Source organism: Mesoplodon mirus (genome assembly GCF_964341445.2).
Source record: "Mesoplodon mirus genome assembly, chromosome: 7".
NCBI classification, from domain to species: Eukaryota; Metazoa; Chordata; class Mammalia; order Artiodactyla; family Ziphiidae; genus Mesoplodon; species Mesoplodon mirus.
In genome coordinates this window covers 103,321,408-103,335,230 of record NC_138983.1, presented here as the reverse complement: position 1 = coordinate 103,335,230, position 13,823 = coordinate 103,321,408, and the positions used below count along the sequence as shown (strand labels likewise).

Here is a 13,823-nt window from a genome sequence, read left to right as displayed (position 1 = left end):
ATCTTCCCGGACCGGGGCACGAACCCACGTCCTCTGCATCGGCAGGCGGACTCTCAACCACTGCGCCACCAGGGAAGCCCCATCATTTTCTGATGAAACGGGTAAAATAAGGTTCTAGGGTGTGAGGCAGGCATGAGGTATTATACACATTTTCTTTTCTGTCCTTTTGTAGCTGAATATCCTTTTCCAGGCCTAAAGAAGTAGTAAAATTATGGATCTAAGATTGAATAAAAGGTTTCATAGACATATTTTACATATATGCCATTAGATTTCCACAGAGTTATTTCAGGCTGCTGACAGGCTGCTTGCTTGAGCTGAGACCCCTCTAAACAAAGCCCAGGAAGAAACTAACAACTGTGAAAGCCAACTTATTTCTTCTGTGAGTAACTTGGCTGCAGAGCAGACTAATTACCCCTTTAACCACACTGTTTGAACTCATTGTACTTATCTGGGAATCACTATTCTGAAAGTAGAGAAGGGGACTAGGGAAGTTAAAAGAGACAAAAGGTGTAAATATGGTCTCTTTGCAGAATCTCAAAGGTCAGGCAACAGGCTTATTTCTGATGGTTTTAAAAAGAGAAGCTGAGCTGTGGTTTAAAGGTCCACTTTGGAATTCAAATTCTACCTCAGGTGCAGCCTGAATGCTAGTCTCCACCTGGAGTGAATCACTGAAGGATCATTTCTCAGCACATAGTCAGTGTTTGTTAAATTTTCATATTATTTTATCCCAGTGAATAATACTGATGAGGGATTTTGAAACTATTAAATTCCGCCAAAGGACTTGATTTTGTAATGATACCAAACCTTGGAAAATAAAGGAAGTAGAGATTGGTGAATCCTTGACAAATTATTAGAGGTATAACTGATTGTTTCATAAGGAAAGATAGGGAATGGATCATTTAGGAACCTGAATGAATACTTTGAATCTCATCTATTTCTGTTAAAACTACAGGTCAGTTGAGCTCAAAAATTGTGGGTATAAAAATTGTGTTTTTTGGTAATAAAATTTGTTTTAACCCTTCTCTCAATTATGCATTCAAACGTTGACCAATTCACAAGTAACTGTTTACAGTCGATGGATTGGCAAGTGGCTTTGGGATCATTCATTTTACAGTCTGGGATTTCCAGTGTGATCTTTATCTTCCCATGTATACTCTATTTCATACATTTTATTAGCAGCAGTAGTAGAAATGGTAGCAGCAGTATCATTATTATTTAGTTAGAGTAGAATTGTTTCTGTAACTTCTCACGGTCAGACGTATACTAAGCAACACACATTTTGAAAGCACTGGTGTTGGAGTAAATTCGATGTTGATGAGACTAGTCACTGCCCTTAAAGGAGCTTGTCTTCTAGTTGGAAAGATGTGACATATACAATAATCTGAGGCAGTAAGTAAATACATGGGTCTGAGGGCAGAAGATCCTGAAGGAAGCAAGCTGCAAAGAACTCATTTTGAATCCTGGCATTAATATTGGCAGATCTCCTCACACCTTTTTAGGACAGTTATAGACAAAGCAAGTAGGACTGGAGAATACACTACAATGGCCAAAATAAGATTTAATGTCACTTCAGCCTAGGGGATTCTTTCTAGGCTTTGAGCATATGATAATTTAAATGCCACCTAAATAGTAAACTTACTTTAATGCTGACAATGTAGAAAAGATATTTTGCTGCAAAAGTATACACAGTAGTAACAAGTGGATTTTGGAAGGAACTAATATTTTGCCTTATACTGATACTACACTATTGCCCTAGACCTAGCAGCAGCCTTTACTCTTTGTTGTTTTCTTCTAAGACTAAAGAGTTTCTTTATTGTCTTCCACCAACAGATCTCAGAGCAATCTGAGTGCACTGGCCAGTTGGGACACAATTATCATTAGAATTCTTGGCTAGAGAAGAAAGCTCCTAATTTAAGAATGGCTTTTTGCCTTCTGAGAGCTCAGAAGAGCAAATTGCAAGCCATCTACATTTATAAAACATGTTTTAGTATGGAAAATTTCAAACATCTACAGAAGTAAAAAGAAAGAAGTAGAAACTTTCATCAATTGTTCTCATCAAATGTCAATTTCAGGCCAATACATTTTCTCTACACCCTCTCTGAATACTACCGCCATAATCCCCAGCAATTTTAAAGCAAATCCCAGATTTCTTTTTCTCAGTGAAAACGTCAGTATACATATTTCTAAAATGCAGGAACTGCCCTTTTTAAGCTCAACTATGTCATTATCACACATCCGCAAATAATAATAATTCCTTAATATCAACAAATAGCCAGTCAGTTCATGTTTCCTTGATTGTCCTATAAATGTATTTTTATTTTAATAACCATTATTTATTTGATTGCTGATCCAAACACAATTTCTTTTAAAGTATAGGTTTAAAAGAACTCAATTTGTTCATTTTTCTTGCAAGTATTTGTCATTGAATTCAAAGCATTCATCCAGGAGGGTTCCCAACTGTCTGGATTATGCTGATTGCATCCCCTTTATGCTTATATATTTATCATGCTCCTTTGGCCCATGTATTTACTGTCAGTTGGTAGATAGATCTAGAGCACTGACATAATTCAGGTGTGATTTTTTGTCAAGTTTACTTCATAGATAATATTGATGAATTCCAAAAGGAACTATAAAGTGTCTGTCTTACTGTGATGTTGCAGCCATTAATGATCAATGTCTAGATCCATTAATTTCTTAAGGGTACCAAATGGTGATATTCTACTAATTAGATTATTATTCATTTACTAGCTAGAAGATTATTTCATCAACTACTTGGTTGCCCTGAGTTACAGTTTAATTAGGAAAGGAAGAATAAATGTTTCTTTTATTTTATTTACCAGTTTTACAAAAAAAAGAAAAAACAGGAGAGAGAAAGGTTGACTGCAAAGTAGCTTCCAAAGATGACTAATGAGGTATTTTCTTTCTTTGTTGTTGTTTTCAGTGAGGTTGTTATAAATATCGATGCAGAGATTGTCCCCTCTTAGGCTCACGGATCCTGTTCAAGTTGGCTCCTGAGTCCTTTGCACACAACCACAGTAGTCTTTGAAGTCTTCCCAGCTCTCTTGTACGACAAGGTGTAACAGGAACATCTAATTCGTTTCTTATGCTGGATTTGAAATCAGCTATTTCTCCAAGGAGGCATTATCCACTGTGTTTATTCAAACTTGTGTTCCTTCTAGTTTAACCTTCTCTCGAGACATGTTTTTTTTTTAAACAAATTACTTACTGAATTTTTTCACCTTTTCAAATCTTGCTATTCTCCAATCACTTCATTTCTGATTTTTTCTAATTTCTTTTATGTTTTTCTTAAAACCAGTTTCTATTCCTTTTAAAATTTCTTTTACTTTTTCCGCAATATCAGGCAATAAATTTCATTTGTTCTGTGGACGTGTCTTTCTGTCACGTTTTCAGGATTTGCTGGAACTTTCTTTTCACCCTCTTTTTTCTTTTTTTTTCTCACTGATTTTCTACAGGATGTGAGTGGAATACTCTTCTGTCACTCATTTTTAAATGAAATAAGTTTCCACTTTAGGAGGGAATCATAGATCAGAATATAATTTCTAGCTTCAGAACTCCAGGGCTCACTATCTTCTATTATTTTCACAACATAATTTTTAAAAATGACCTTAAAATTTCTCAAATCCTCCTCCTCGGCCCTCCTCTGCCCATTTACCCAGGGCTCCTCTTTCTTTTCCTTGTTGAGTATGGGGGTTTGTTCTGGAATGGTGCTTTGGTTTGATAGGTGTCAAGGTTTCACAGACCCCAGAACACTTGGCATCCTCAGAACATTTCAAGGTTCTTGCACTCAGCTGCAAAGTGGAGCCTGCAACCCGGTTTCTGTCGCTGTTCTCAGTGAGTTTTTCAATCTCAGTGAGTTCTTGAACCATAGTAACCTTTGGCTCTCCTGAAAGAGAGAGAGAGTCCTTCCCTTGTCTTCCTCCCACACACCTTGGGATACACATATGTAGGTCTTTTTCCTGTTGTTGATTTGTTCCTACCTGGCTATATGTTGCAGTTAATGTGGACACCTTGTTGTAGATGTTGTCTGTGGGTTTTTGATCTTGCTATTCTAGATGCTTTTCTTTCTTCTTTGTGGGGGTGGGGGCTTGTGTATTTAGGGGAGGGGTGGCATATTCAGGGATAAAAATCTTCTCTGTAGCCACCATCATTTCCCCAGAATCCTCTGCCATTAATATTTAAAAGAAAATCATAGGAATCATTATCCGGATCCTTAGGATAATCATTACATTGTATCTGTCTTTTTTCCAGGCTTCAAGCTGCCTGTGGCTTCCCACGTTAGTATACTGACATGACTGGGCAATGCCTAATTTGACAGGTTCTTTCTGTACTACCTTCCTCCTAATCATGACAGCCTTGTACGCTATATGTAGTCTTCTTTACTGATAGGGAATTTAGAAAATACAGGAAGCCATGGGTTTAATAGCTGAAAGTGGAATTAATGTATTATTTTTCTCAGGTAAAATATCATAAGACTCCTTAGGCCCAAGTTGTAAAATGAAATCGCAAATTTCCTGGAATCATTTTGCAAACGTGAATGCCCACATAAAGTACACTAGGACTTGAATCCAAGGAATAACACATTTTTAGAGCCTCCAGATTTATAAACTTAGTACAAGTCTGCATTACTTCTTAAGGCAACTGAAGAAAATAATTTTGTGATCAAATAAATATTGATTTTATTAACATAGTTATTTTAAAAGTTTATAAAGCTTTTAAAAAATGTTAAGGCTCTGTCAGCGTCATCAGTTGTTATTTCTTTTCTAGAATCTTGGATAAAGGAACAGTCGTTTGAGGGGAAACATGGTATAAAATGGGAAGATAATCTAACAGTGAAGATAGTTATATCTCTTCCTGTGTGATGAACTACTCCTAAGCTTGGTGGTTTAAAACAGCAGGCACTTTATCTCGTCACAATTTGTGAATCAGCAGAATGGGCTGGGATCCCCTGGGTGGATCTATCTTGCTTTCACCTGAGGTGACTACTGAGGCTGCCATCATCTGGTTGCTGAACTGGGGCTGGTTGCTTTCACATGTCTGGCCATTGATGCTGGCTGTGGCCTGGGCCTATTCTCCACTAGGTTAGCCAGGCTTCCTAACATGTCAGGTTTCCATGAGGACAAGCCCTAAAGCACGAGCACTCTCCAAGCTTCAGCTCTTGATATGCCGTTGGGCCAAAGCAAGTCATGTGACCAAACCCAGGTCAAGGTGGAACAAAACTACACAGGGTGAGAAAACGGGGGGGAGGGGCATTTTCACTGGGGGTCAGTAGTCTAACAAACTGCTGCAATGACTATATAAAGAAAAGCCCCCCGGAGGACAACTGGCAAAAAATAAATGTGTGCGGGGTGGGGTGGGGGTTTGGCATGCGGGGGCAAAGGCAGTAAACAGGGACTACCAAAATCTGAAGATTCTGGAATTTTTGGAAAATCCACTGGGATTAAAGGAGTTACACAACCATGTTCTGACACCAGAAGAAAGGTCCCAGTTGAGCATCAGGGAAGTCTAGCGCTCTTCCTCCATCGCATCAATTTCCACATTTCTTTGACTCAGCATATTTGTAGAATGAATCATGACTTTCTATATATTTTTAGTTCAGTTTTTCAAAGAAATAGTGACCTCGCTTCTATCTGCTGTGCCACAAAAATGCCGTCGAAAAAAATTCCTTCTGTTAAATCGCTCACTAGGTGAAATTGTATGTGTAACCTAGTACCAAAGAGGTATTAAGAATCGCCACAGCCGAGCCGGCCCTCCGCACCACGCACCCTATAGCAGCCAGTGGGTGAGCCGGGAGTCGAGGAGGTCACCGTGGGAAGGAGGGGCGCGGGCAACGTGTCAGCCTCCTTCCGTCTCCGTGGAGCCACCTCCTGCCTCTGGTACAGGGAGTCGTCCACAGCAGCCGTCGGTGGCCAGCCTTGCAGCGCTGTGTTCTAGGTCAGTAGCTTCCAAGACTCCAGTTGGATTCATTGGAGTAGGCAACGTGGGGAATCCAATGGCAAAAGAGCTCTTGAAACATGGCTAGCCACTCACTATTGCTGATGTGTTCCCTGATGCATGCAAAGAGCTGCTAGATGCAAGTGGACCCGGTAGTGTCTTCTGCAGCGGATGTAGCCGAAAAAGGTGACAGAATTATTACAGTGCATCAATGCGCTAGAAGCTTATACTGAAGCAAATGGAATTCAAAAAAAAGTGAAGAAAGACTATTAATAGATTCCAGTACTGTTGATCCTATGGTTTTGAGAGAATTGGCCAAAGAAGTTGAGAAAATGGGAGCAGTTTTCTCGGATGCCCCTGTTTCTGGTGGTGTGGGAACAGCTCGGTCTGGCAACCTCACATTTAGGATGGGAGGGGTTGAGCTGCTGTGGTGCAGGGGCTCCCATGTGGTGCATTGTAGAGCTGTCGGGACTGGCCAGGCTTCGTAGATCTGCAAACACTTGCTGTTAGGTATTAGTAGGATTGGAACTGCTGAAGCTATGAATCTGGGACTCAGGTTAGGGCTTGACCCAAAACTCTTGGCTAAAATCCTAAATACGAGCTTAGGACGATGTTGCTCAAGTGACACTTAAAATCCTGTACCTGGGGTGATGGATGGAGTTCACCTGGCTAATTACTATCAGGGTGGATTTGGAGCAACACTCATGGCTAAGGATCTGGGATTAGCATGAGGCTCTGCTACCAGCACGAAGAGCCCAATCCTTCTGGGCAGTCAAGCCCATCAGATCTGCAGGGATGTTGTGCGTGAAGGGCTACTCTAAAAAAGACTTCTCATTCGTGGTCCAGTTTTTGCAAGAGGAGGAGACATTCTGAGTTTGCCCTCTGGCTGTGAACACTGAAACATTGAAACCAAACTGTGTCTTGGAGCCCCTTATGGCTCACTCCACAGGAAAATGGGCTTAATCAAAGGTCAACTGTCTGCTTTTGAGTGTCTAGGTCAGGGGTCCCCAACCCCTTGGCCTCGGACGGGTACCAGTCCACAGCCTCTTAGGAACTGGTCTGCACAGCAGGAGGTGAGTCGCAAGCAAGCCAGCTATAAGCTTCATCTGCCGCTCCCTATGGCTCACATTACCGCCTGAACCCCACACACCCCGCCTCCCCTCCCTGGAAAAATTTGCTTCCAGGAAACCGGTCCCTGGTTCCAAAAAGGTTAGGGACCTCTGGTCTAGGTCACAATAGATCCTGGGATTTTTCACCCATTTTAAACTGCTTATTCTTTTTATCTATTTAACAAACATATCATCTGTAATTTTTTTTTCTGCAAGCCACTGATGGTAACTGCTAGCTAGCTAGCTGATTGGCCTTTTTCAAAAGTTTGATTCCTGAGCATCTTCAGCTAAAACGCTGCCTACTTCACTCAGGATATTATTTACTCCACTTTACAAATAAAACTAAAATTGTTTTCAACAGGATAAAATCTATCCTCGAGGAAAGAAAAGAAATTGGTGTGAGAAAAGGTATTAGAGAAAGGGGAAGTATAGTGAATTACTACCTGTGTGCCTCAGAAAATTTGTCCTGTTATCCCAGTGGTGATATTCTTGCATTGAGATTACTGGTTTATTTTCTAGGAGTTGTTAAAGCAAGAGAACTCCTTGCTGCACGTTATGTAATTTGGACTCTTACAATTATCTTGGTGTGCCCCTCTTGTAACAACTTCCCATACTCAGCAAACTGTTTTTTTCATATTTTTGCTTCCTTGTACATTTTTACTGCATATTTTTTACTTCAAAAGAATGACATCTTTAGAACTGTTTCAGAGCCAGCGATGATACGTGCTTTAGATAATTATTACACTATGCTAAATATAACCATATTCTTTTGAATTGAAATAAATTTCTATGCTGATAAAAAAAGAGAGGCACATTTCATTAATGTTTAAATAGTATCCTTCCTCCTCTAAAACTTAAAATAGGATTCAGTCTGATTCCTAAAGGGTTATTTTCTTCAACAACAAGAGCTGACTTAGGCCATTTCTTGGCAGTGGAATCTGAGCGTAGAGGTCTCTGTCTCACTGCCCTTTGATTCTCACTCACGGTATCCTGGGTGAATGTAATGGATGGGTGTGCCCTTATGACTTAGCCCACTGCTACTGCTCCTGATGAGGGTTAGTGGTGTGGGCCACTTTAAATCTTGCCCAGCAAAGTGCTGACATCTGGGGTTTCCTATCAAGTTTACCAGATATTCCACAGTAATTTCATAATTTACACAACATAAAAACACTGATCTTTAGCTTAGGAAAGCATTTCATTTAAACAGATACAGAACACTACTCTACAAAATGGTTTAAAATTTGTGAGCAATTACATTAAATAAACTCTAATATAAATTAATCTAATACAAGTAAAGTAATAGTCGCAAAGCTACTGGTCGCTTCAGAAGTGGTGGCTACGGATAACTTCAAAGTTGTTTCCTCAGTGCATTAAGAGGCGAAACTATTTGCTGTCAACTTCTTCTTGGGGAAGCTTTTTTCCTTAGTTTGATGCTGATTCGCGTTATGAATGTATAGGAACCATTACTGGTTCTTCCTTTCCATATTCAGTGCACCATTATACTTCTATCCTCTTAAGATCTGGATATCTGTTACTGCTACTGTTGGCTGGAGCCTGGCAGGAGGAAAGCTATCAAGAAAAAAGGTCAACAAGTGTTCAAGAGTTTTAGCATACTACTGAGACTTTTTATCTACCATAATCATAAGAAATAATAATTAAAATTACAGCCTGGTCAGTGAGACCTTGAATAAATTGTGGAAGCATCCATGTTTCCTACAGTTTCAGGGGATGGATATTTCCTGTTATTAACTCTATATCCTCTTCAACTGGAACAGAGAGACCTTTCTCTGTTGAAGCAGTTTTGTCTTTTTCCTGGGTATTTTTAGTTTTCTCTTATGATAGACTTGTAAAGCTTACCTACACAAACTTACACATACACGTATAAAGCAAAGAAGGGGTAGAGTAGTCTTGAGAGGACACTGTTTTGTAGCAGGCACACAAGACAGAGGTAATACTCCCTGATTGCATTTGCCTCCCTAGCCCCATCTCCTTTGTGGAAAGCATCAGCATTCTGAGTGGTCTCTGCACCCCACTAACTGGACGGAACACTGCATTGGCATTCTTAGGGAGCATTGATGGTCCCTACGGAAACTGGTTAGAGCTTGTGCAGCCACAGTGCACAGGAAAGAATCAAATATACTTCATATAACATGCTTACTCTGTTTTGCTTAATTAGCACTTACTCCCTGTAAAAGGCTGATTTCTGCTTTGACAGGGAGTAATCGAACTCTGTATTCACCCAAACCATAAAATTAAAGTTAACATACCTCAGCTTTTCATCCTACTGGAAGAAATGTATGAAATCTAAAGTTATTTTTTAATTGCTGCTGTTTAGAATGCCTGAGGCCCATTTGCTGAACTTGTTAAAGAGCAGTGTTAATGAGGGTAGTTTTCGTTTCTTTCTTTTCCGACCACAGCATGAATTCTCAGCCCAAAGTGTGCCCTGTTTCCCACAATAGAGACGGGGAAAAGTGAGAGTCTCTCACCACAAAGCATGAGACAACTACAAATACTTTGCTCCCAGAGTTAACATTGATGACAGTCTTTGTGGAAAAGGACTTCCTCTTTTTGCGGGAATACAGTAGAAATGCAAGTCATATTCTCCATAATTTCACTACTGGAAAAATAATTTCATAGTCCGTATATATATACGTGTATATATATATATATATATATATATATATACACACACACACATATATATATATATATATATTTTTTTTTTTTTTGCGGTACGCGTGCCTGTCACTGCTGTGGCACTTCCTGTTGCAGAGCACAGGCTCCGCACGCGCAGGCTCAGCGGCCCTGGCTCACGGGCCCAGCCGCTCCGTGGCATGTGGGATATTCCTGGACTGGGGCACGAACCCGTGTCCCCTGCATCGGCAGGCAGACTCTCAACCACTGCGCCACCAGGGCAGCCCCATAGTCCATATTTTTTATTGGTCTTCTTAAAAACATATACAGTGTTTACAATAAGGAGTAAAAGAGAAGATTTTCAATGCGATATTTCAAGGAGCATTTTGTAAAGGCGGGATCCAGTCCCAACTTTGGAAAATTAACACACACCTATGAGATCAAAGAGTCACCTGCAAAAAATTTTATTATGTTTTTCTTTCATACTAGTTTCCTAAAGGTGCATTGTTACTTCTTGGTAATGTAATAGTCAGAAATGACTATATGGTGGCCATTTGAGGAAGAAGTAGCTCTTACATAAGTGTCTAGTGACCTTATCTCTTTTGATACAATACCTCTTGGTTTCAGAGGCTTGCACAGATTTCCTCTAAATGAATAAACTTAGTAAGATGTTTCTAACTATCAATCTAAAAGTAGATTTAGAAATCTACTTCTGAAGCAGTTTTGTTAAGTAATTATTGGTCAGTTCTCTTTCTGATTGGTACTTCTTTCTGCAAAACAAATCCCTGTACTTAGAACAATGAATACCACCATCCCTGGCTCCTTGATTATTACACAGTGATGTTTCTTGAGAAAAAAGCTTACCCTTTTTTGGGGGAAACTTCAGTCCATGAAGTAAAACTTCATTAAAACTACATCTGCTTCTAATGCCAGTGTGATGCAGATCAGTATCCCCTTTCTTTTGACTTTCCAGGCTGTGTGAAGAGAATGGTATGGTTTGGTTTAGGAAGGGTTGTAGCTTAAGAGGATTGCATTATGTTTCTGTGTCACTTTGGGGGGTTTTATTTCAATATTATATCCTGTTCTGTAAAAACACCATAGTCATTCTCTTACTTATTATTAAATAATTAAACGCTGCCCTTTGTTTACTTTCCCCTTCTGATCAGAAGACTCCTCTCCACTCTAGGCCTTGATCTGAGTTCCAATTCATCAGCTTGTAGTAGCTACGCTTCTGGTTTCTTTTTTTTTTTTTTTTTTTTTTTTTGCTGTATGCAGGCCTCTCACTGTTGTGGCCTCTCCCGTTGCGGAGCGCAGGCTCCGGATGCGCAGGCTCAGCGGCCATGGCTCACATGCCTTGCCGCTCCACGGCATGTGGGATCTTCCCGGACCGGGGCACGAACCCGTGTCCCCTGCATCGGCAGGCGGACTCTCAACCACTGCGCCACCAGGGAAGCCCTACACTTCTGGTTTCTGAAGTCAGTCAGATATGGGTCCCATTTCTGTCTTCATCAGTTATAATTTATTCTCTGATATATGCATACCAGAGCTGGCAGTGACAAACATTTTGCTTCTCCTTATAGGGTTCTGTGCATTTTAATAGAGGATCACAATATTTTAAGCAGAGCTGGGATGGGGTGGAAAGAAAGAGCAGGAAAACATGCTTTTAGGAAGGTCTGAAATACAAATCACATGGAGGTAACTGCTTGAGAGAAAACCACCCCTACCTGAGTATTGTCAATAAAGTAGCACAGGGAGGCAAACGAATCAATTGTTCACTAAAAATGTTTTTCTTTAGAAGAATAAAATTCACAAGAAAGCCTCATTGCAAATAAAATATATTTGTTTTCCTAAAGGAAGATATTTGAAAAGTCGTAGTAAATACCTGCTTTGACCTTCTGTGTCCCTAGTGTTCTATCTCCACTAAGTTTTATGAACACTACATAGAGGAGGAGCCTGAGTCTCAAAGACCATAAGTAAGAGATGGATTCCAGAGCCTTTGCAAGGTCCATTATGCCCCATGACTTCCCATTGCTTGTGCTGTTCATCCAGATAGGTGCTTAGGATACCAGAATGAATACATCTCTTTCGAGAGGTTTTTAACAGACATTAGATACTAAACAAGTACAACACCTAACAAATAGAACAGAATGCTTTATTTAAAGCAGAAACAGAATAAATGCTCACCTAGTATCGTTTAAATCCCCTTTAAATTATTTTTTGAATGAACATGTTTATATTTGAGGGTATTTTCTTATTTTTTCCTAGTTCCCTTTACTTGCACCTCCTTTCTTTTTCTCTTTTCCCAACTGAAACGTTTATGGTTTCAAAAGTAATTACTTCTTGAAGAAAGTTTTCGTGTATACTAAGTGCTACCTAATGGAAGCCATAAGCATAGAGTCTGCTAGCATTTAGAGTGGTATAATACATAGCCAGGTTGAATCAAGTGGGAGAGAAGGTTAATCATTCTTTTAAACTGGCAGTGTTGCCGGAGGTGGATTGATATGCTTTTTGAATCTCTTATGTCCTGTAAGTCCCCTTGATCACAATCACTATGTTAATGGTTGAGGTTTTGAATTAGAGGTGTCTCCTGGGCTCAGCTGGGCCAAGTCCCTTCATCTCTCTGGCCATATTAGGTGATAGTTTTCTCATTTCAATACACGATCTATGTTAGAGGGAGTGTTGACTATACCAGACTTTCAACGTGAGCACCCAGAAAGTGGAAGAATCTCTCTATTGGTGATTAATCATAACTCTTTTCATTGTGAATATAGTCCTTCCCTTAGGTAAGGCAGGAACACCGTGAAAAATAGAAAGTTCTCGGGTGTCTGTGGAAGCTGGAGTGCTCTCGACCTGTCAGCTCCCTGGCAGAGCAGGCTTCGTCCGGACACTAGAGAACAAAATGTGAAATTGGCACCAGCCAGCCTCTCCATTGCACAGGATATCCCTATTTAAATTTGACAACCAGGATATTTTACAATTTGAAATTCTTGTCATCTGGTTTTCTTTAGTTTTTTCTTTGGGTTGAAAAGACTGAGAAGCTTGTTAAAAAATCTGGAATTCTGATGGTGAGGCTTAACCAGATGTATTGAGTCATCAATCAGCAAACATTGACCAACGCTTACCATTCCCCCAGTTACTATACTAAGGACCCAGACACGTCTCAGGTAGTGGCCTTGCTCATTCACTGTATTTACAGTACTTTTTTCTAAATGTAACCAGAGCTCAGGTAAAGACAAGACATTGATTTGAGTCTGAAGTAAACAAAGCTGACTGGTCTGATCCCTTCAGTTTCCAGAATTATTTTGTTTCAGGTAGTAATTTTCCCAGACCAATAGAACAAAGTTCTATCGTCTATTTATTTAATATTTTATCACAATAGTCCTTGCCCCTTTGACCTCTAGTGAGGAAACTTGCATAAGAAACTGAAATATGCTTAGGTTCTATGGGTAAGTGCAGGTAATGATATGAATGAAATTGAAAATGAAAGCCAAAGGTGGAAAAGGCAGTTCTGAATAGTTGAAGTAAGACAGAGGTATTTGAAAAATCAAGTAGAAAAGATACCATAAGGAATGGAGAGCTTCTGGAAGTTTTCTAATAGGTGAGGGGTTGGTACATCTTTTTTTTTTTTTTTTTCCTTAATAACATGTCTGGCAGTTGTATGCCAGAGAAAGTTATAAGGGGGTTGACTATATGCATGAAGTCCAGTGAGAACACTGTTTCTGTAGGCCACTGACGATGTTCTGAGTGTACATTCTATAGTACTAGAAATTAAGTTAGGAAACAAAGGGTAATCTGATGTCATTTTAAATGAAATTTCACAAATGATTAGAGCTAAAAGGTGTCTTTTTTCTCTCAGCCAACACGTTGAGCACGTACTATGGGGCAAACACTGTGCTTATGGGTAAGAGATAAAAGAAAAAGGCCAGAGGAACTCAAAAGAGAGTGTGAGAGATGCATGAACAATGCATTACAATCGAGTAGGGATAGGCTATTAAATAAATAGATCATAAAAATATAAATTTGTAAAACAGAACTTGGAGTCAGTAACCCTTCTAGGGGATATTAAAGAGAATGCCAACAATGAGGGGTCTTGGAATTAGGTTTTGAACGTCAGTAGGAATGTTCCAC

At 39.8% G+C, this 13,823-nt stretch overlaps 1 protein-coding gene and 1 pseudogene across 2 annotated transcripts in view; both read left to right on the top strand.

The window, feature by feature from the left end:
• The window catches only part of LOC309808921 (forkhead-associated domain-containing protein 1-like), a gene marked incomplete at its 3' end in the record, with an annotated part of 289,187 nt that overhangs the window by 25,476 nt on the left and 249,888 nt on the right, over positions 1 to 13,823 (top strand). The window lies entirely within an intron of this gene.
• On the top strand, positions 2,901 to 8,249 carry LOC309808120 (3-hydroxyisobutyrate dehydrogenase, mitochondrial-like; annotated as a pseudogene). The gene is made up of 2 exons: positions 2,901 to 2,912; positions 5,791 to 8,249. The product of its transcript is annotated as a 3-hydroxyisobutyrate dehydrogenase, mitochondrial-like (transcript).